The sequence below is a fragment of the Dipodomys spectabilis genome, unplaced genomic scaffold, assembly GCF_019054845.1.
Source record: "Dipodomys spectabilis isolate Male_0828 unplaced genomic scaffold, ASM1905484v1 ptg000228l, whole genome shotgun sequence".
NCBI lineage: Eukaryota > Metazoa > Chordata > Mammalia > Rodentia > Heteromyidae > Dipodomys > Dipodomys spectabilis.
Window position 1 is genome coordinate 2,826,999 of NW_024870905.1, and position 23,002 is coordinate 2,850,000.

The following is a 23,002-nucleotide window of genomic DNA, read 5'->3' on the forward strand; positions in this document are numbered from 1 at the left end:
GTTGGACCTGTAGACGAGTCCACAGAGACCAGAAAATGGAGGTCCGCAGAAATGTTGAAGGAGCTTCACTTTGCTGAGTGCTGCAGCTGTCACAAACCTGCTGGCAGAGGGGCCAGCACATGGCTCCAGTCACGAGACCTCCTTAAAGACTGATGAGGTGAACCAAGCCTGGGCTGCCTGGCCCCAAGGGGGCAGAATGCATCCCCAGCCTTCCTTCTCCCATGGACTCTGCAGTGTAAAAACATGTTGTCCGCCCACCCCACACCCATGGGTCAGCCAGTGACCCCAGAACAGAGTCTTCCTGGGATGGCACACCCACTCAAGACCACTGCAGACCAGTACCAGACAGCTGGAGGAGGAGAGGGCAGCAGTGGCATCAACTGCAGCCCCATGGCTGCCAGCTCCTGCGTGAAATGGAGCAACTGAGACTGGTCAGTTATGTGGACAGGGTGGGCCCGGCTCATATGGCAATGCTTGGGAGCAAGCACACACATCCACTTACTGCACATTCACCACAAGGGAGGGGGCCCCACTTCTCGACGGTTGAACTGAGGAGGCACCCAGGCCCACAGGAAGTACAGAAATGGATGTTCAAGTGGTGACTTGGAAATGGCTTCAGGGCACATCCTTGAGCACTGAACAAGTGGCAAAAAAAAAAAAAACCCGAAAAACGTCCACTAAAACTTTTCATGAATAATAACCTATTATACTTTAAAAAGAGTTTTACTTTCCTCTTGTCCTGTATTTTTGCATGGGGCCCTCTGAATTAACCAGAAATCTCCAGGATTTCTTCATGCACAGGAATACAAATAAATACAGCTTCTATTATTTTTTAATTAAGGGAGGTTGCATTTAGTTCTTTCCCATGCTTGATTCATGAAAAAGAAATCCTGAAGTATATCTGTAAAACACCAAACTCAGGACTTCTTCTGAACTCCTCACTGAAGAAAGAGAATAAAATGACCAAACAACAGGTATGACCCATATTGTCACTATGCTAGCGGTCTCTCTGATTAGAAAATAATCCTTCCATTCACATCCAGATCACTTATGCAAAATATTTTCCAACAATTCTTTTGTTATATTGCATTTATCTTCCTTCTCCTGCCTCCTCTCCTGCTCATCTTCCCCAGGTTCCTGTTACCTTCTTCCTTCTTTCCTCCCCTCTACTTTCTACCTGTTCCCTCCTCTTCTCCCTCCTGCTATACCCTTCCTCCTCTCTTGCCCCTCACTCCTCCTTTCCTTTCTTCTTTCTCCTACACTTTCACTTTCTTCTACTTCTTTATGGTTCTGGGGGTTGGACTCACACTAAACAGATGCTCTGCTGCTTGCTACAGGCCTCCAGTCTAGACTTCATTTCTATTTCTTTGCTGCAAACCCAGCAAAGACTTTTGTTTCCGGATTTAGTTCATTGCTACACCATAAATATGTGCTACTTCATACATTGTGGCTAATAGGTTTTGATTATGCTTTGGGCTTCAGTTAAACACATCAGAAACAGTGTGTTTGAAGGCAATCTAATGAGATATTGTTACTCCCACATTAATGAACTGGTTACTTTGTATCTTGCACAAGTACTTCCATATTGCTCCCAGTTTATTGAACTGTCTGTTTGTGGTACCACCCACAGTAACACTAACCCAAGGATTGCTGGGGATCAGAATATTAAATCAAGACAGGAAAATCCATGAGATACATATCTTAAATTAACTACTAAAAAGCCAGAAGAAAACCTGTGCCTATGTGGTTTAGTGCCATAGTTGCACAGTATAAGCTGACAACAGGACACAGGCCTGAGTTGAAGACCTGTGGTGGATGCACACACACACACACACACACACACACACACACACACACACACAATTTCCCTGGTACAGTAAGTACAATATCTGTTTTCCCAATAACATGTCTGAATTCCTATCCTATGTGTTTGGATATTTTTGAAAGCTGTTTTATCAAGATACCTAATTTTAATAAATGACAACCTGTTCACTATTATTTAATCCTGGTTGGAAAATAGTCTGACACAATTTCATGTAGAAAATTGAGGTTTTTCCCCAAATCGTGACTGTCTTGGTTTGTAAGAATGAAATAATTGTGCATTTAATTCATTAGTTCATAAATTAGAAAAGTAACCCTCACCCTACAACCAACTGCTGTTGGATTCTAAAAATCACAAAAATACATTAGATTTATTCATCCTATATTTGATCCAACTCATCTTTCTTAAAAATAGTTTGTAGTTTTACTCAATATCTTGCAATTTTCTTAACCCGAACCCTAACTGGAACATTCAGGCTAACCCTGACACTAATCATACCCTAATCCTAATATTAATAGCAGTGTCCTATTTCATAGTCTTCCTAATTCTAACTTGACTTGTTATTAGAAGATTTACTTTCAGTGTGACCTTAAATTTTCCATTTCCCCAATGCTAACACTAAGCCCAGCTGGAAGTGAAACCTAACTTTCAACCTAATGATAGTCCAAAATTAATGTTTAAGAAAAATACTCTAGTTTTTATTCATTCTAATGAAAACTCCAGTTTGCACTCTGGAAATGTGTTTCAATTTTCCCTAATTCCCAATTTCTTGACTCTACCTCTGAAGTTATCTTGTTCCCTAACATGAGCCATTATATTACTTGACTTCAAATTCTCTTATCCGGAAAAATACTGTAGGTTCCATTGATCCTACCTTTTCCTGAACCACTGTATCCTAAAACAATTTCAGATTAACTTATCATCTTATTTAATGCTAACTCTCAACCTAAACCTGGCTGGAAAACTCTCATTAAATCATTATAAGAACGATCACTGACAAATAAATATAATTATAATGCTCTAGTTACTATTCAGTCTCACATTTTTTATTCTACTTGTTAGTGAAAACTCAATTTTATACTAAAACTTTCCTATTCAAAACACGAATCATAATTAGAACAAAGTACTGACCCTGATCTTAATCCAAATTATATGTCAGCACTAATACTAACACACGTACACTAGTTTTGATTCATCCTAACTTGATTCAAATAAGCCTTCCAAACAAAGGTTTCCATTTTTTCTAATATCTTAGTCATTTTCTAACCCTAAACTTAATCTTAGCAGGAACATTGAGAATAAATATAAGCCTAACTGCAAGTAAATTCTAATATTAATAGCAATATTCTAATGCACATTCATTCTAAATCTTACCAGGCTTATTCTAAAATTTACCTTAAATTTGAGCTTCATTTTTTTTCTCCTTCACTCTAACCCTACCCATGGCTGGAATCCTAACCATAACTTTAACACTAAGAGTATCCCAATTCTAAAATTTATGAAAAATGCTCATTTTGTGTCATCCTAACCAAAATTCCACTTGTAATTCTTGAAATAAATTGCAGGTTTTCCTAAACCCTACAGATTTTCTAACTCTTATGTCTGAATCTATCTTATTCCATAAGAGGAATCCTATCCCCATTGATCTCAAATCCTCATATTATGAAATATATTGTACTTACATTATCCTCATATTATGAAATATATTGTACTTACATTATCCCAGCCTTTCCTGAATTCCTAGAACCTAAAATAATTTCAGATTTACTTAACATTTTTCCCATTACTTTTTTTTTGTTGGTTATGGGGCTTGATGTCTGGGCCTGGGCAATCTCCCTGAGTTCTAGGCATGGACCCCACCCCTGAGATCTTTAGTTTAAGGTGTGCACTTTACCACTTGAGCCACAACACCACTTTCTGATTTTCTGGTGCTTAATTGGAGATAAAATTCTCAGAGACTTTCCTTCCCAGGCTGGCTCTGAACTGTAATCCTCATAAATCAGTTTCCCGAGTAGCTAGGATAATAGGCGTGAGCCTCCAGTTTAATCCATTTCTTTACTCAATCCTCAACCCCTTTAACCAGAAACCTAATCCTAATCACAATCTGACAACACCAAATGGTTAATGTAAGGAAAATTGTCCAGACTCTATTCAATCACATGTTTTGCTTCTACTTCTTATTGGAAAACTAAATTTTACCCTAAAGCTTATCCTTCCCTATCCCTAAGAAGAACTAAAACAGCAACTCACACTTTAAACCAAATTATACCTGAATGTTTAAAATAACGCCAACACCGGTTTTCATTCGTTCTAACTTTGAGGCCATTCATTCTTCTTAAAATATGTTGCAGTTTTACACAATATCTTACATCTTTTTTCTCATCATAACCCCAGCTCTAACTGGAACACCTTGCCTAATCCTAAGCCTACGTATAACCGAATCGTAATGTTAATAGCTAGCCTCTATTTCAAATTTATCCTATCTCTTGCTCAGCTTGTAGGTCTAAATTTTACTTGCGTTTTGAAACTAAATTTTTAAAAGTGCTTTTCTATTTCCTCTCAAGTTTTATTTCTCATTATTTTTTAAAATTTTATTTTATTGTAATGAGGCTTACAGAGGGATTAAGGTAATGAGTACATTTCTTGTTGAGCAGTGTTACCCCCTTCAATGTTGTTGTCCCACTATCCATTCCCTCTCCCAACTCCCTCACTCTTCCTTCCCCATGATGAAAAGTTCTTTTTCAATATAGTGTGTTGTGAGTATCATTGTTGCAATGGGTCATCCTGTGTTGAACCTAATTTTCTGTTTCTCTAACCCTAACTCTAAAATCTGTCTGCGATCCTAACCCTAACCATAATAATAATAATAGCTCAATTCAGAAGTTAGCAAAAAATACTCGTTCTTTTTCATCTTGTTAATCCACGGTACATATTGAATTAATTTGCAGTTCACCTTAAATTTTCCAAATTAGATTACATGTGCATATATAAAGATGTAATTTGATGTGAAAAACAGACGATCTTTGGAGGAAGGAGTAATAAAAAGGAAATAGTAGGAGTATAATCAAATGTTTTAAATATATTTTGGAAAGAGCATAATGAAACTGCCACTTCTGAAACTTAATAACCATTAACAAAATAACTAAAAATTAATAAATAAATAACACACTGCCTTCCAATATTCTTTAAGAGAGCCATGATATGTGTTGTGAAAGAAATACTTGTATTAGATAAACTTTGTTCATGCATAATTTATATTGTTATTGGCCAATTAATTAACTTAATTAATAAAAGTTTATCAAATAATATTCCATGACAAAAAACATAAAATAGTTACTTCTTAATTGTTTGAGAAAAAGTTATAGTCATGAGTTTTAGGAAACTAAATTTTTATTTCCTTACAAAGCAATGATTTAGGTTTACTAATCTAGTATTTGTAGTATGTTTAGAGAACATAATTGGCATGAAAAACAACTGTATATCGTGTCTTGGATGAGGGATATTTAAACATTGTCTTGTATTCAAATGAATACTTTGGTTTACTTTTTAAAATAAATACAATTTTATCTTCTTTCTGAACAAGTACTTACCCTGCAATTAGGCATTTAAAAGCTAAATTTTCTATGTTTGATATATGTAGCTCTACATATTCAGAATGACATGATTTTCCTATTCATAAATATCTATCCTCTGGGATTTTTGCTTCATCAATATAAATTTTCTCATGAGGTTGCTGTGAAGGTTCCAGTAACAAGTGTGGTCAAAAACATTTCCTGAATTCTAAATTTTAAACCTAATCATTTTTAGCCTTTGATTACATCAATTATTGTCTCTTCAGAGCAATTCAACGAAAATAAATGCCACTTTTTAAACATTTCACTCACATTGTAAATAATATTATCATAGTTCACTAAATTTTAAACCTAATCATTTTTAGCCTTTGATTACATCAATTATTGTCTCTTCAGAGCAATTCAACGAAAATAAATGCTACTTTTTAAACATTTCACTCACATTGTAAATAATATTATCATAGTTCACACAGAGACTAATCATTTCAAACTCACCATATTTGAAGATCTTAGTGTGAAGAATGTAGAGAGTATAAGAGCCTTACACTCAATAATACTTTTGGTTAAATTAAATTAAATTCTATATCTGGATTTCTAAATTGGAGGTAAATCACATGGAAATAGGAAAATAATAAGAAAAATGATTACTTTGGGATAATTTTTTTCTTAATTTTTTTCTTTTTTTTTTTATTGTGAAAATACCGTACTGAGGAGTTAAATTACTTGTGCAAGGTAATGAGTAAATTTCTCATCAAGTATTGTTGCCTCCTCTTTATTTCCCTTTCCCATCCAGGAAGGGTGGAGATGGAAAAATCTCCACCTCCCCACCCCTAGCCAAAGTTGTAAAGTTAATCCTTCGACATAATGTCTTGTACATTTCATTGTTGCAATGAGTCCACCTGTATCCCTAAAATTATGCAGTAAAGTATCTCTAGTAAATATATTTTTCAATAAAATGTTTCAACCCTTAGTAAAGTGCATTATACTTTAATATAAATTTTATCTCAAAATAGAAATTCTGCAACTAATCTAATGTATGTTTTTGTGCACAAAATGCTGTTATTTCTAGTCTTGTATATGTTATTTTATTTATATTTTTTAGTTGTGACATGATCCCTAATTTCATTTATTACAAACTTCTGTAATTATACAAATCATACCTGTACACATTAATTTATGTAATTTAATACACAAAGAAAATTAACTTTTTTCCTGTCTCCCACAGGTAAGGATGAGGTGCCTATGTATATTAAATGAAAGCATTCTAAAAGAGAGTCTGTGTGGAATGTAAATTTGCAACATGAGGATGGGATCATGAGCACTTTCTACTTGGCTGAACAGGAATTCTTGTTTCTACAGTACTTTCTTACCATTTAATCACACAGGGAAAGCCACAAAATTTGAAGTTCATATGAAGGAATTACATTCCTAAAAGATGGGGCAACCCTGCTAAGTTCTATCTTATCACTAGCTCTTTGTGCTTGCTGGCTGATCTATTTCTCTATCATATGTTTCATGTTATTAAGTATATTAGCAAGTCAGCTGTCAGTACATTGCAGGAGACTATTGAAATCAGAGCTATTGCTGTGTAATATTCAGAAGAGAGGAAAAAAATATATTGATCTCCAATTCCTCCCTTTAGGCTTCAATATACTAATTAATTGTCAAAACAATCACGTTAGATGTTAGTTTATTTTCCCTATTTAATTAGAGATTAAGCAAGTGTTTTTCACAGTAAAAAGTGATGACAGTGGTATCAGAGTTCTGATATGAGCAACTCCTCCCTAACAAGTAATCCTCTATGGACTGTAAATATGGAATCCACACTAAAATTCTCTCTCTCTCTCTCTCTCTCTCTCTCTCTCTCACACACACACACACACACACACACACACACACACACACACACACACAGCTGCCACCCAGACACATCAGAGATCAGTTCAGTTCCATTCCGTTGTAATTATAGTTGATTGATATTTGCTCCATTGGTTTTTCTTTGCTTCATGATATTGGCTGGGCCTGTATGGTTCCCTCAGATCAAGTCCCTTGTTCTTAGTGTACTGTGTTTTTGTATGCTTCAGGCCAATTAACAGTACCCTGAATACAATATCTTCAAACTTGGCATTAAGTCAAACACCATGAATTCATACTACTATTCCAAAATACTAAAATGTATTGGATATAGAGACCAGAAAAACACCCAAATTGTTATTTTAGTAAGAATTGACATCATGAAACAGAAGAATGTTGATGAAGAACTGAGGTAAGAGATCGGGAGTTTGTGGGAAAATGTAGAACACTATGTGTGTTAGAGATACAGAATCATTTTCTATAGGCTCATTTATTGAAAGCTTGTAATCTTATATTGAAAGCTCAATTCACATATAAAGTTTTCGAGCTACTTTGCTTACCTATCAGTTCTGATCACAAATCCTCTTATGAATTTTCATAGTTTCTTTGAATAAATCACACGATTTGCAGGTACTTCTCACTTTAAGGAAAGACAGTCTGCTTCTACAACTTTCATTCTATGTGACAAAGACTTATTTTTTGTTTCCCTGTTTGCTGAATAAATGTATTCATGGAAACAGGATATTGACAGCAAATCTGGGTGTAATTTTCATTTTTTTAACTTTCAAATATAATATAGATTTTGTATTGACTAGTCATTTTCTAAAAATGAGTGATATTCATGAACAAAATATTTTGTTGCCTTTAAGTCAATTGAGAATGGCTGTGGTAGTTGTGTCTAATTGAATTAACTAATATATTATTCATGTATAAACATGTGCATTGCACTTTTTTATTTTTATTTATATAAAATAGTTCCCAAGGGTTTACTTTAAAGTGATAATGGGGATAATTGCCTTCTTGTTTCAAACATTATATTAACTTCAATAAAATTACTAGAAACACATGATGTTTACAGGAGCAATATAAAAGATGGGAAAATATTTCTAAAGAGAATGATTTATTGATTAAAACATAGAATAGAGTAAAATAATCAGGTCTCATGCTTGAGAATGCATAAATTTCATAGCAATGTAGCTTAAAAGTTGACTCAGATATAAATACATATTAATAATACTGAGCTTTACATCACAATACAAGCAATATAGGTATTTTAAGGAAGTGGTCATTCAAGGCCCTAAATAGCTAATGGATGAAGAATGGAATTGAAAATAGCAGAGGAAAACAATTCAACATGCAGATATTTTGATTTTATAATACTAAAATGAAAGAAATGGAACTTTTTTCTTTCTCAAAAAGACGTTTTGCCAGTAATTTCAACGTAAGGCATCAGTTGTAATGAGTCTAAAGTCTTTTCCTCCAAGATATCCAAGAGTACTATACTCATCCTCTAAAGTGTAAATAATTATTTTAATTAGCTTTGCTTAATATTAATTTACATGTAGCAAATAGGTTAAAATATCTTCTCTATTTCTCTCAATATAATAACATACATTTCTGTCCCTTTGTGTTTCTTCATACAATCCTGAAATCACTACATAAGTAACACAAGCAGAAAAACAAAAATAACTTCCACAACCCTCACAAATCCTAAATTATGTGAACAAATCCACAATATAAAAAATAAATTTGAGGAAGAGGAAAAACCGTGGCAGAATAACAACAGAAAATTACCCTAGCAATCTCTAATGAAACAGAGATTTGGAGTCCTAGAAGGTACACCACATCTAGAGGGTCACACCAAGTCAGCTATAATTATAGATATACAGCTATAAATATAGATATAATTATAGACATACAATTCATAAGACTATTATACTATCTTCACAATAAAACAGAAATTTATGAGAAAGTTTCCCAGCCAGACAGGTGACTGCTGTGACTGTGTTGGCCAACATATTCAAAAGCATAATTGCAGTGTGGAAATAAAATGGCTACATGGAAAAAAGCAAGAACAGAACTGTACATTAGAGAAAGTTACACATCAATACACAGAGACAGTTCACCATACCACTGGACAGTCCAAACTGTCACTGGAACCACAAGTATTAACATCACAACATCTCACCACAACTGATTTCTACTCCCACATTTAATTGTCTAGACAAAACCCTAATTCCAGAAAAACAAATCAAAACAAAAGACCAAACAAACACCTGGCAAATAAACCAAGAATATAGCGAGTCACCTATTAAGATAATAGATCCCTCAAAAGAAAACCTCCAAATGGACAGAACAAATTAGAAAAATACAAAAGAAGTTATGTCAAGGTAGTATAATTCACACAGCAAATAACCAGGCATTAGAACAGACAATCAAGGAACTAGAAGATAGTTATCAAAATACATTAAAAACACTGCTGAAAATGTGACTAATGGAAAGATAGAAACCTTTATAAGGAAATTTGTGAATAATATGAGACCAACCAAAGATTAGCAAATTAATTAATGGAGACTGCAAACAGAAAGGTAAATAAATTCTGAGAAGGCAACGAGTCCAAGGAAAAAATGGATGCCTAGTTAAAAGATATGAGAGAAGACACAACTAAGAAAACCCTTGCAACCACCCCATCCAAAGAAAAAATATAAAGAAAGTACATACAAGGCCTAAAATAAAGCTTTAATAAAGAGATAGAAGCCCTAAAAAATGAACAATTAGAAGACAGGGAAATCAAAAACAAAATAGAAAGTCTCCCCAGCAAATAGATGACAAAGAAGATAATCTCAGGGTCAAAGACAGAATAGGTCTAATACAAAAGAGGAAATAATCATTTAGGATAAATCAAAGAAATAAGAAATGATCTTGCCAGAACTTCAAGACTCACTTAGAAGATCGAATTTCGGGGAGATAGTTATAAAGAACGAGAAGAGCAGGAAACTACATGGAAGGGAAACATATTACAGAATTCTAGCAGAGAACATGCCAAACATCCAAAAAGGCTCATTCAGAGAAGAGAAGCCTTTAGAACACTGAACAGATAATTCTAGAACTGAAAATCCACTACCATATCATAATCCATTAGAAGATCATTAAATACCAATAATGGATGCTTAAAGCTTCCATAGAGAAAAGATTATTTATAAAGGATATACAGTCAGAATAAATACAGATTTCTTAGCTGATATGGTAAAAAGGAGAGCCTGGCATGATATATGACAACTAACATATTATATGACTATATGATATATGATGACTAGTACACCATATATGACAACTATAAACAACTACCAACCGTGAATATGGTCCCAAGCCAAACACTCCTTTACATTTAAATGATGTATAAAAATATTTAATGACAATGTTCCAGAGCCTGCCAGCAATGAAAGGGAATCCTGAATTAGGGGGCAAGGATGGGGAAAAATAAAGACATAAGACAAAGGATGGGGTGGGGAGGTCTGCAGCTCAAGACTGCAGCACCGTTTATTTTTAACTTTTTTTAATATATACTATTAAAAGTCAAGAGGTAACATAAGGTTACAATAGTCCCACAAAACAAGAAAAATTTTAATGAAAACAGAGTGTAGTAAAACCAAGACAAGGTCAACAAATTCTACAGACATAGCAAAACAGTCCCTGGCCCCTGGTGTTTTTTAAGTAAGCCAGTTCCTTGTACATGTCTTCAAGTGAGCACCAGGGTCAAGATGACCTTTAAACTTTATTGTCGGCTCCCAACATCTCCCCCATTTTGTTTAAAGAAGCTAACCTGCCTTTCTTAGGTTGGGTGGATTGCCTTGTCTGTATTACCCCTCTTAGGGAACTTCTTTAGAGTGAAGCTGTAAGCTGGATGACCTATCCAGGAAAAACTCAATGGAGAAACTGCAAGCTTAATAACTACACTGACCACCTAGCCCTAACAGACATCTACAGAATATACGTTCAGCGTCAGAATATACATTCTTCACAGCAGGTCATGGAAGATTCTCCAAAATAGAACACATCTTATGTCACACAGAAATTCTGTCCAAATTGAAAGAAAAATTATTTGAATTCCCATATCTTGTTAGGCTATAAGTGAATAAACTTAGAATTAAACAGATAAAGCAAAAAAATAAAATGTAAAACCAATGAAGACTGAATAACACGTTGCTGAATGACCAATGGGACACTGAAGGGATTAGAATGGAAATCTGAAAGTTTCTGGAATTTAACAAAAGTAAACAGACAACTTACTGGGACACAGTAAATGCAGTACTTAGAGGAAAATGTATAGCTCTGAGTCCCAACATCAAGCAATTGGGAAAATCTCAAATGAATATTTTAATTATGTACCTCAAGCTCCTTGAAAACAGGAACAAGCCCAAACCCAAAGCAGTAGAGAGAAACAAATAAAAAATTGAATCACAAATAACTAAATAAAGACAAAATAATACGCAGAAAGAATCAACAAATCAAAGTTGGTTTTTTAAATAAATTAACAGACTTGACAGAACCATACCAAATTTGACTAGGAAGAGAACTTATATAGATAGATAAATAAAAATCCTGCAGATTGGGAGAAGATCTTTACTTGCTCTGCAATACACAATGGCCTCATATCTCAAATATATTTGGAGTCCCAAAAGTTAAATTCCCAAAAAAAAAATCCTCAAAAAACAACAACCCTCTTAATAAGTGGCCTAAAGATTTAAAGAGAGACCTCACTGAAAAACAAGTATGCATGGCCAATAGACACATGAAGAAACATGCAACATTTCTGGCCATAAAAGAAGTTCAAATCAAAGCAACATTGAGATTCCACCTCACCCCAGTTAGAATGACCATTATGAAGAAACCTAATAATAAGATGCCGGGCTGGTTGGGATGTGGCCCCAAAGGAACATTACTACACTATTGGTGGAAATTTAAACTTCTTCAAACACTCTGTAAAGAAATATAGAGGTTTATCAATAGAGCTCCCCTATGACTCAGCAATGATGGATCAAGAAATTGTCATACATATTCACAACAAAACTCTATGCTTCCGTCAGAATGAATGACATTGCCCCATTTGTAAGGAAATCGAATCATTTGGAAAACATAATAAGTCAAACAAGCCAGACCCAAAGTATCATAGGCTACACTTTTCCACTCATTTGGAAAAACTAGAATATGTCTAGGATATTCACAGTAGTTCAATAGCAATATGCATATCACCATATAAAATGATGCTTATCGAAATGAGGTCCAAGAAATGGATACAAGATGATTGTATAGTGAACGGTTTTTAGTTATTTCTATTTAGTTTTTACCCTTTGGTTTATTCCCTGTAGTCACTGTTTTTGATTTATGTATCCTTTGTCTTATACATGTTAACCTGATTTGGGGAAGGGAAGGGAAATCACAGAAATGGTGGGACAAAGATTAACCAAAGCACCACTGATATACAGTAGAAACTATGTTAGAAATGAACTTTACAACTTCGTAGGAATGGGATGTCAGGGTTGGGGGAAGAAGGAAAAAATGGGGAAGGGGTAACACTGTTAAAAATGTACTCATTACATATATAACTGTAACCCACCCATCTGTATATCACCTTCATAATAAAAAAAAAAAACCCAAAAAACAATTAGAGAACTCACCCAAATAGAGAAAATTACAGACAAAAATGAGACAACACAACAGATATAAGCAAAATTGAGAATGTTATAAGAGAGTACTTTGAAAACCTTATGCCAATCACCTGGAGAATCCTGGAGAATTTGATGCTTTCCTATACTCCATCTGAACCAAGAAGTAACACATAAGAAGTAATGAAAATGAAATGTCAATAAACCACTTCCCATTCCAGAAAAAGCTAGGACCCAATGATTGTACCATGAAATTTAGGCCTGCAAAGAACATACAATACAGAGATCTAACTCTTCAATGGAATATAAAGGGAAATGGAATTATCAAACATATTCTATGAAGCTAGATTTAGACCCTTCCCCAAATTACATAGGGACTCACCAAAGAAAGAGAACTATGAAACCAACTCTTTGATAAGCATTAATACAAAACTTCTTAATAAAATTCTCAGCAACTAACAAAAGAATCACATGGTATGACCAAATAGGTTTCATCCTAGGATTCAATTGTATTCAATACTCTTGTCAATAAACAATACAAACCATCAGCAGAAGCAGGGACAAGAAACACATGATCGTCTATAGGGATGTAGCAATAGCTTTTAACAAGCTCTAATACCCCTTTATGATTAAAAAGTCTGAGAAGCTAGGAATGCATGGAACATTCCTCAATATAATACAGAGCATAGAGATAATTAGCATTTTCCTAACGGTGGAAGCATGAAGACATTAAAATCAGGAATGAGACAAGGATGTCCACTCTCTCTACTACTCTTCAATATGGTAATGGACTTTCTAGCAAGAGCAAAAGGCAAGAGAAAAATATAAAGGGGATCCAAATAGGGAAGAAGGAAAATTATCCCTTTTTACAGATGAAATGATCCTGTATTTAAAGGACCCTATAGTTTCATCCCTCAAGTTAAGTAAAGGTGATGCTAACCTTCAACAATGTAGCAGGGTAAAAAACCCACAAGAATCAGTAGTTTTCCTGTGTTACCAACAATGGGAAAATCCAGGCTGAAATCCAGAAAACAATCTCATATATATTAGCCTCAAAATCAAATCTAGTCTAATCTAAACAAAACAAAACAACAAGAAAACTAGGAATTAATTAATTTAACTAAAAATGTGAAGGACCTCTACTGTGAAAACTTTAAAAATTTAAATCACAGTCTGATAATGACCCCAGGAAAATAATACAATAAGAGCTCATCTCAAGTAAAATGAAGAGCAAGGACTGTGGGCAGGGGTCAAGGGATAGAGCACTTGCTTGTCAAGCACCAGCTTCTGAATCAAAACCCCAGTACTGCCAAGGGATAAAATAAAGTATTAAAACATAAGGAAAGTTGCAGATAATAGTATGATGGATGACATGGAGGTACACACCTGTAATCCAAACACTTGGGAGACTAGGCAATAGAATTGTGCTACATAATGACACTGTATCTTAAAGAATAACACAGAATAAAATAAATCAATCTACATTTTTAAAGACTAGGGTGTAGTTCAAGTGTAATTCAAGTAGTTTTGCCTGTGCAAGGAATTGATACAATGCACAAAAATTACATGCTTTAATAACTACAATGTCAGTTTATCAATGCAGTACTAGATGCCCCTTGGCTGGAATCCCTCTTTAGGTAATGTAAGACAGTTGGTACACCTGTCTTCTGGGCTGGACTGAGGGCGTTGCTTGGCAAACAGTGTTTTGATCTCCATTCGTGGATCCCACTTACAACTCTTTCTTTAGTAGACCCACTACAAATCTCTCCCATCCCAATAACAGCCTTCTGGCTTTCAAGTGAGGTTATCTTTGATATCTCTTACGGCTCTTCTCCTTTTGTCTGGAACTGCTCTGCTCCTGTACCCACATTCAGCGGCTTGTTCTGAGAAGAGTGGTAGCTATTTTGCTAGCCACCTCTATCCTCTGTCATCTTCTCCTCAAATTAGTCTTTGGTATCAGTATGACTCTGCTCAGAGGGGAGAGCCAGCCAGGGCTGGCTTTGTACCATGATCCTCAGATCTCAGTCTCCCGAATAGCTAGGATTACAGGCGTGAGCCACCTGCAACTGCAGGTTGCAGGAACATTTCAGAGGAATGGGATAGCTCAACTGCACATATATTCATTAGCGACTGCCCAGGGGTGAGCCAGATGCTTACACCAAATCCACTGACCTTGATATTGCCTTTGTGTCCAAAAGGACGTTTTTGGACTTAAGATCTCAGTGTGTGATTCTATTTTGGTGCAAACAGCACTTACAATTTGTGTGGCAAGCCTCCTGGCTTCATCCTCATATAGGTGGCAGGATTTTAAGATCTACCCCAGGAGGTATCCCCCAGTGGCCATTTCCATGATGAGATACTCGTACTCTTCCTTCTCCATAACCTGGTACAACCTGATATTGTGTTTCTGCCATAACTTCTTAAAAATGTCCACCTCATTCTTTATCCGATGATGAGGACTCTCACTCCCAGAGTATTTTAAATGCCACGTCCTTGTCTGTGACGTGGTGATGGGCCAGCTTCACTTGTACATAGGTACCTTTGTCGATGAGCTCTTTCATGAGGTATTGTTTGATGGTCTCCTCCTTCAAGGAGAAAGTAGGATGATACTTTGTGTTCTTCCATCCTTCTGCTATGATGGCAGGTAGCAAATCTACCTAAAATAAACTAAATAAATTAATGAAAAACCCAGAAAATTTTAAAAGAAATACCAAAATGTAAATGACAACCAGTCCCCACAAACAACAAATCATTTAGATTTGAGTCAGTCCTGCGGGTCATCAAGCAAGAGCTCCCAGCTCTGTTAACTGACATAGGTTGGAGCACAATGGCTTCCTATATATCCTGCATGGCCTCACACAATGGAGCAATCGCAACCAGGCATTGTGATATCATGGAGGAAATGGATCAATCAGAGTCTGAGGTCAGAGAAAAAGTGGACCAGTCATAGCCTGGCAGCCTTGACAGCGGTTGCTAAGGAATCCAGCTGGGCTTGAGGTTACTCTGGTCATTATCATAGCATTTCTGAAATCACTAGGACAGTGGTCAAAATCCTCTGATTTTCTAGAGGACTACTGCATCTTATAAATTGCTTCTCTCGAGACACTAGCTAACAGCCTCCATTCTTGATGGCCACCTTATCCTATGTCTTGTTCCAGCAATGGCACTGCACACTCCCTCCTTCTCAAGGACAGCCGTGTCTTATAACTTCCTCCTGAGAGGACAAGTTCCAGGCCAGCTTTGAGCCACCATCCTCACAATTCACCTTCCTGATTATTTAGGATTATAAGACTGAGCAATCAGTAAGTACTTAGCTCATCTCTTACATTTGGAGGAAGTGTATTTGTTATAAAGGTGGATTTTAGATATTTCCTTTTAGCGCTTTAAATTTGTTGCTCTTGCTGTCTAATAGTTAATCTAGTTTCTGATGAGAAATTTGTCATAATATCATTGAAGATCACTTTGGTGTGATGAGTTGTGTCTCTGCGCCTTGGGAGGTTTTCGGTCTTGGTTCAATTAGAATATATCTTAGTGTGGACCTGTATAATTGTGTTAAATGACTTTTTTGGGCTGGTAGATTCCTGCATAGAAGGGTTCGTGCTTTCAATCAAAATTGGGAAGGTACTGATTATTATTCCTTCAAATACTCGATATTTCAATTTTTCCCTCTGTACATTATACATATATAAATTACATATTCACATTATATATGGAATATACATATTTTGCCTAAATATTTATATCATACATACATTTATATACATATATTATTTTTACATGGCTTCCACTTTTGTGATTGTTTATGGTAGGATGTTTAGATTATTCCTAGCTGCTCCATCAGAGTTAGAGTAAGCAAAGCCAGCCACACACTCCTCTCTCTCTCCCTCTCTCTCTCTCTCTCTCTCTCTCTCTCTCTCTCTCTCTTTGATTTCCTAGCTCTGTCAGTTCTCTGAGCACAGGGCCATTGTTTATCTTCTAGTGTGTGATGTAATCTTTTGCAATGTCATGTTCTGCTTCAATGGCCACCAGGCCTGCACCTGGAAGACCAGCTGCTCCAAAGTCAGCCTGCATGGGTGCACCTGCCTGCCTCTGTCTTGATGTCAGAGCCCTTGAACCTACCGGGGTGGCCTTAGCAGATGCTCCCGTGCCAGGACTGATGACTGGTGACTGTGGGTGCCACAAGCACAGGCTCTTTATTTTACGCATTGGAGGTCTGAGGTAGTGCTTGGGAGTGTTGCCCTGTTGGTGGCTATGCTTAAAGCAAGGCTGGGGGCTGCAGAAGCCTCACTGTGGACTGACTTCCGGGTACAGCAGATGCCACGGTTTTCTCTGGGCTCTTTTCAGAATACATGGGCAGGTTCAGGAGAAGAACCTGGGCTCAGGAGGCCCCTAAGCACAGGGTGGGCAATGGAGCTGGGAGGGGTAGGGTTGTCTAGGTAGGCAGGGGGCAGAAGATGAGCTTATATTAGTAGGCTGCTGGCTTATAAAAGAAAAGCTAGACTTGCTTGCTACCCAGAAATATCCCTCTAAAAGTGGTTGCACCAGAGAGTCCCATGCTGGTGGGGGAAAACAGCTAAAGACTGCAGTAGATGGACCAGGATTATTTGGTCCTGTTTTTGAGCAATTAAATGGTGTCTCTGGCAGGGGGAATCTGAAGGTTCCTTAACACTGCAGATCCAAGAAAGCCAGAGCCCAAGCAGACATCAGGTTTGGCCAGCTGTTCAGTGGACAGGCTGGTACATGAAACCTTGCCGGAAGGCTTTGCAGAGTCCACAACCTGGCCCACCTACTGGCACAAGAACCTGCCTAGCTTCCCCTCAACCATAGAACTTGGAGACAGCAGCTCTCCCAACTTGGACATGCAATGTCCAGCTGTCAGAAGGCTGCTGTGGTCAGTGTGGGTCTGGGAAGAGTGGCACGCCTGCTGCTGGAAGGAGCAGATGCCCCTTCCAAGGCATCTGGGGGAAGGGGAGTCCCTGGAAATGGGCTCATGGAAAGGCTAATCTGTCCATCCCAAAGAGAACACCTCCAGATTGTTTGACTGTTTGGTTGGGTGGGGGGTTCGCCCCATGGAGGCAGTCGTATTAGGAGAGAGTGTTGGTGAGGCTATCCCAAAATTAAAGCAATTGCTGAGGGAGCAAAAGGGTAAGGTTTGCTGAACATCCATGGCAGGTGGAGTTGAGGCCATGGCTGCTTCTGTTTTGAATGACCCACAGGCTTTGTCAGCAGAAGACAAGTGACTGGATGCTGGCATGGAGTGCAGTGGTTTTAGCAAATTTATCAGAGAGCCCTACTTGGCTTGTATGTCATTAAATAAGGCTAACACTGGGTGCAGAGTTACGGCTTTAGAGCTGAGCATCACAGCTTGATCGTTTTAAAGGGCTGCAGACACCTTCTGGAAGCTGTTGGAACTTTAGAAGGTCTGAGTACATTATGAGATTAGATGTGGAACTCTGAGCTTCATCCTTGTTTTGTGACAGGGCTGAGCCTTCCCTCCCTGCTGTCCTGGTGACCTCAGGGTGTGGGCTGGTTTCTGGCAGGTAGGAAAGTTTAGTGTGTCTTTTATTCCCTGAGCCTCACTCTGAAGGGCTGTTGTTGGCAGGGAGGATTGTTTCATTGGGAGGTCTTTCTTTGAGTAAGGCAATCTACATAAATCAGAGCACATCTTGGCTTTCTCTATGAATGTTTAATTTCTGTGGAAGACTGGTGCCTGAAAGGCCTAACAGTTCAAGGCTCCAGGGGCTTTCTAGGTTTCCAGATATATCCATGGCTTGTTCTTTTTCATCTTACAATGACAGCTCCAACTTTCTCCTTTAGTCATGTTCTACTGAGCCCTTTGGCTCTGGCATAAATGAGGAAAAAAGGCAAAAAAGGCAGGGCTGTCATGTTACTAAGGAAAGCAGACAGGACTGCCTTGTTGCTGAGAAAAAGGAGACAAGCCAGTCTTGTTACATGGTTTCATTTTATTCCTCAATGTTGGTAAATAAAGTCTCCAGATTGGACTTCAGGAGAATCCCATTATCATTGCTCCGTTCCTTTTCCCTGCTCTTAAAGTACTGCCTTTCCATTTAAATTCATTGTTATTTTTACTTTTTCTCAGAAGCAAAGAGGCAATTTAAAAATCTATATGTAATGTTAATTTTTATTCTTGAATTGCTAAAATACATGAAGAACATGTCAATTCAAGCAATATAAAATGGCAGATGGCATGAGTTTGATCTCTGTCCCTCTACTGTTGGTCTCTTGCTCTACCCTGCGGTGACCATTGCTATTAGTTAGTTATGTATCCCTGTATCTAAACCAAATGTGCACAAAGGTTAAGCTATTAAAAAGAGACTTGCCCACAGCTACCCATGGTCCCCCAAACTGCTATCTTAGTAGGAGACCAAATTTTCATTCACACTATGGAGATTCAAATTTCTACACTCAGGTTCACAGATCTGAGCCAATTCTGTGCTGGAACCACATGAATGAAGGTGGTAGCTCATTGTTCACTAACGAAGAAGTCTGCAATAGCTGGAAATCTGCCCTCTGCCTTTCCCACTAAGTCATATATCAAGTATGAGGATTAAGGAGTTACACAGGCCTTTTAGAGTTTAATAGACTTTGGGTTTTAACTTTTGTAATTCCAAGTTTCACTTGAGATCAAATTTTGGTCCTGCACAGCAGCAACCCAAGAGGAAGTGATGTCCAGATCTTGTGTAAATGTCACAGACTCTTTTTACTGAATTATCTTTTTTCCTACTGAAAAACCCCAGACTCACTGGGATGCTTTCTTCAACGTGAGGGCACCCCAAGAACCAAGACTTCAAGCCAGCAGCTGCAATAAGCAAGAGTTTATTTGGCGTTTGCGTAAATGGGCTCTCTGTCCAAGGCAGACAGGAAGCCCCGAGCAGTGGTTACAGGCACTTTTAAAGACAAAAGCCACAGGATTAGCATAAGACCCCAGGTTCCCCAGGATTGGCTCAGTTTACTACACGGGGAAGTTTATAACACTCTGTAAAACAGTTGGCTCAGGGCAAGTCTAGGGTGAGCTGTCACCCTGGAGGAGAGTTTACATAGTTACAGGCTTGTGATTGATTAACATTTGGCCTAGTTTGCTGGGCTCACCAGATGGTCCTTATCTTGAGGCCCCTAAACCGAGAATTTTTACACAGGAATGCAGAGGAACATACTCTTTGTTCCTTATCTTGGGTCCCATTTGGCCACTTGGGGAATTTAATTGTTATTTCTTTATTTACGACTACAGAGCTTGTCCCAGTGCTGACATCTAGACTCCGAAACTTTTTATTTATTTCCAGGGAGGGGAAGGGTCAGTGCTAGCGCAAGCAAGTTTACAGAAGCAAAACCAGCAGTTAGCAATTGTAAAATGTAACTCTAATTTTTAATCTTTCACTACAATCCACACCTGTGGCCAGATGGGGGCTTTCTTACAGCTAGCTGACTGACAGCACAACATTGGATCTAGTTTATACCTAGTTCTGAAGCCTTGTTCTGGAATATGGCTGTTTCAGTCTTGGATTTAGAACTCCCCTCTTTCTCCCCCTCTCTTTCTCCTTCTTCTCTGTCCTTCAATTCAAATAATCATTTGTTGAAAAAAACGATTGGAAAATTGTCATAACTTTACCTTCCAAGCCTGACAATTATGTTAAAATAGGTGGAGAACAAGCATGATACAAAGTAAATGCACATACAGATGCGTACACCCACACCCACAACTACACCAGATAGACACATACATACAAAGAGAAACACACAAAAAATCACAGGACATTTAAACCTTGTTTCTTAATACTTTAAATACACCAAAACATTTGTTGCAGTCAGAAAATCACTAGTGCGCACGTGCGTGCACGTGCGCGCGCGCACACACACACACACACACACACACACACACACACACACACACACACACACGCACTGCCAGTAGTCGAGCTTCAATGCAGGATGTGGGTAATGTCCCTGAGATTTTGTAATGAAAGCTACTTTACTCATTTGCACCACAGCTCTACTTGTGTCTTTTTAGTGGCCAATTGGAGATGAAAAGCACATGGACTTCTCTGCACAAGTCAAACCACAATACTCACATCTCAGTCTCCAGACTGATTGGACAATTTACACTCTCACCAACAGTGATAGAGCTCCCTTTTGGCCGCATCCATAACAGCATTTGTTACTAATCACTTTTACATGTTTTTATTAGCCTTCCTTACTGCAGTGAGGTGGAATTACAGTGTTGAATCGTTTTATGTTCAGAGATATTGAACATTTCTTTATGCGTCTATTGGCCATTCTTACTTATTTTGAGAAGTCTGTCTTTAGGTCACTACCTCATTTATCAATTGGGCTGTTATTTGAGGATTTATTGGGGGTAATCTTTTGTGCTCTATTTATATTTTTCCTATTAGGCCCTTGTCTGATGAATAGCTCATAAAATTCTTCACCCATTCTGTGGGTTTTTTAATTTAGGTTGTCATGTTCTTTGCCAGGCAGAAACATTTAAGTTTCATGCAATTCAGTTTATCCAGGCTTTCTTTGATTTCTTGTGATTCTGCATCTTTAGTTAGAAAGTTTGGACCTGTGTTCTAGGATCCATGGTGTTTCCTCTGCCACCTATTGTAGTATTTTCATGGTTTCTGGCCTTATATTGATGGCTTGGCATATGTGGACAACATTAATTTGATCTGGCTCCAATTCCTTGCTTCACAGACACAGCAAAGTGGTACCTTTTCTAAGTAAGATGAGGTGGTTCATGGTTGTTTAGAAGGGGGATGGATACTCAGAAGGGGGATGGATACTCAGAAGTGTGAATATGTAAGTCATAGGTGGTAGGCTCAGGCATAATTATTTTTAATTACATTTTTAATTGTAAGTACAATGAATCCTAATCAGTGACACTTTTTTCATCACCTCTACCATCCCTGAAACTCAACTTGTTCCCCTCAGTTTTCCTAGTTTCATTGGATATGAGTTGAAAATTGTGACTTCATTTACCTCCTCCTGCCTTTCAAGTGCCAGTTTCCTTATATACATTTTATTGTACTGTTAGATTTTCTAAAGGATTACACCATTTAAATTCTTTCCAACATATACTGTACTTCGTGAAATATATTTGTGTATATGTGCATACAACACTCTATATGTTTACATATAGACCTGGCTTCCACATATGAGAGAAATCATTCATCCTGACTTCACAAAATTTTTTCCAGGTATATCTATTTCTTTATAAATGATGCAATATTCTAATGGATGACTAAAATTACTCTGTGTATATATACCATCTTTTCTTGATCCATTCATATGTTGAAGGTATTTGTGCTATAACTATACCTTGACAATGAACATAGTTATTTTGTGGGTATATTTTTCAGTGTAGTTGAACAAGTTTACATTCCCACCAACAATGTTTTGGGATCAGTCTAAAGTGAGATCGAAAAAGAGCAGCAAGTCAAGTGGTTGTGTATTTTTGTTGTTGTTTTTGTTCAGTCGTGGGACCTGAACTCTCGTCCTGAGTACTGAACTTCAGCTCTTCAGCTCAAGGATAGAGCACGATCACTTGAGCCAAAGCACCACTTCCAGCCTTTCTGCTTATGTGCTGCTGAGGAATCAAACCCGGGCCTCATGCTTGCAAAGCAAGCACTCTATCACAGAGCCACCTCCCCAGCTCGTCTCAAGTGTTTTGGTTTGCATTTACTTTACGGCCAGAGATGTAGCACATTTTTTTATGTGACTACTGGCTATTTTTATTTCTTCTGGGAAGCCTCTACTTAGTTTGTTTGCCCATTTGTTAATTGGGTTGTTAATTCTTTGCTAGTGTAATTCATTGAGCTCTTTGAATATTCTAATGTAGACATGGCAAAAATCTCTGCTTCCATAGGACCTCTTTAGCTTGCTAATGATGTCCTTTGCCATGCAGAAACTTTGTAGTTTGACACAATCCCATTTGTGAATTCTATCTTTGAGTCCAGGCATTATTGAGGGTGAACTCTGTATTCCTGTTCACTGGGAGCCAAGGTTAGCATGGCTTATACTTTCGGAACAATCCTTCCTAGAGTTCAATCCTAGTGATGGGCAGGTATTGTTGC